Source organism: Muscardinus avellanarius, assembly GCF_963383645.1.
Source record: "Muscardinus avellanarius genome assembly, chromosome: 12".
NCBI lineage: Eukaryota > Metazoa > Chordata > Mammalia > Rodentia > Gliridae > Muscardinus > Muscardinus avellanarius.
In genome coordinates this window covers 107,580,575-107,582,826 of record NC_137798.1, presented here as the reverse complement: position 1 = coordinate 107,582,826, position 2,252 = coordinate 107,580,575, and positions in this window count along the sequence as shown.

Below are 2,252 nucleotides of genomic sequence, written 5' to 3'. Positions count from 1 at the left end.
ACACACATTACAGGCACACAGGCAGACACACACACAGGCACACAGGCAGACACACAGGCACACAGGCAGACACACATTACAGGCACACAGGCACACAGGCAGACACACACACAGGCACAGAGGCAGACACACATTACAGGCACACAGGCAGACACACACACAGGCACACAGGCAGACACACACACAGGCACACAGGCAGACACACACACAGGCACACAGGCAGAAACACACACAGGCACACAGGCAGACACAAATTACAGGCATACAGGCAGACACACACACAGGCACACTGGCAGACACACACACAGGCACACAGGCAGACACACATTACAGGCACACAGGCAGACACACACACAAGCACACAGGCAGACACACACACAGGCACAAAGGCAGACACACAGGCACACAGACAGACACACATTACAGGCACACAGGCCGACACACACACAGGCACACAGGCAGACACACACACAGGCACACACGCCGACACATATTACAGGCACACAGGCAGACACACACACAGGCACACAGGCAGACACACATTACAGGCACACAGGCAGACACACACACAGGCACACAGGCAGACACACAGGCACACAGGCAGACACACATTACAGGCACACAGGCTCACAGGCAGACACACACACAGGCACAGAGGCAGACACACATTACAGGCACACAGGCAGACACACACACAGGCACACAGGCATACAGGCAGACACACACACAGGCACAAAGGCAGACACACACACAGGCACACAGGCAGACACACACACAGGCACACAGGTAGACACACACACAGGCACACAGGCTCACAGGCAGACACACACACAGGCACAGAGGCAGACACACATTACAGGCACACAGGCAGACACACATTACAGGCACATAGGCAGACACACACACAGGCACACAGGCTCACAGGCAGACACACACACAGGCACAGAGGCAGACACACATTACAGGCACACAGGCAGACACACATTACAGGCACACAGGCAGACACACACACAGGCACACAGGCACACAGGCAGACACACACACAGGCACACAGGCAGACACACAGGCACACAGGAGACACACAGGCACAAAGGCAGACACACACACAGGCACACAGGCAGACACACACACAGGCACACAGGCAGACACACACACAGGCACACAGGCAGACACACATTACAGGCACACTGGCAGACACACATTACAGGCACACAGGCAGACACACACACAGGCACACAGGCAGACACACACACAGGCACACAGGCACACAGGCAGACACACAGGCACAGAGGCAGACACACATTACAGGCACACAGGCAGACACACATTACAGGCACACAGGCAGACACACACACAGGCACACAGGCAGACACACACACAGGCACACAGGCACACAGGCAGACACACAGGCACAGAGACAGACACACATTACAGGCACACAGGCAGACACACATTACAGGCACACAGGCAGAAACACACACAGGCACACAGGCAGACACACACACAGGCACACAGGCACACAGGCAGACACACAGGCACAGAGGCAGACACACATTACAGGCACACAGGCAGACACACATTACAGGCACACAGGCAGACACACACACAGGCACACAGGCACACAGGCACACAGGCAGACACACAGGCACAGAGGCAGACACACATTACAGGCACACAGGCAGACACACATTACAGGCACACAGGCAGACACACACACAGGCACACAGGCAGACACACACACAGGCACACAGGCAGACACACATTACAGGCACACAGGCAGACACACAGGCACAGAGGCAGACACACATTACAGGCACACAGGCAGACACACATTACAGGCACATAGGCAGACACACACACAGGCACACAGGCTCACAGGCAGACACACACACAGGCACACAGGCAGACACACATTACAGGCACACAGGCAGACACACACACAGGCACACAGGCACACAGGCACACACACACACAGGCACACAGGCAGACACACAGGCACACAGGAGACACACAGGCACAAAGGCAGACACACACAGGCACACAGGCAGACACACACACAGGCACACAGGTAGACACACACACAGGCACACAGGCAGACACACATTACAGGCACACTGGCAGACACACATTACAGGCACACAGGCAGACACACACACAGGCACACAGGCAGACACACACACAGGCACACAGGCACACAGGCAGACACACAGGCACAGAGGCAGACACACATTACAGGCACACAGGCAGACACA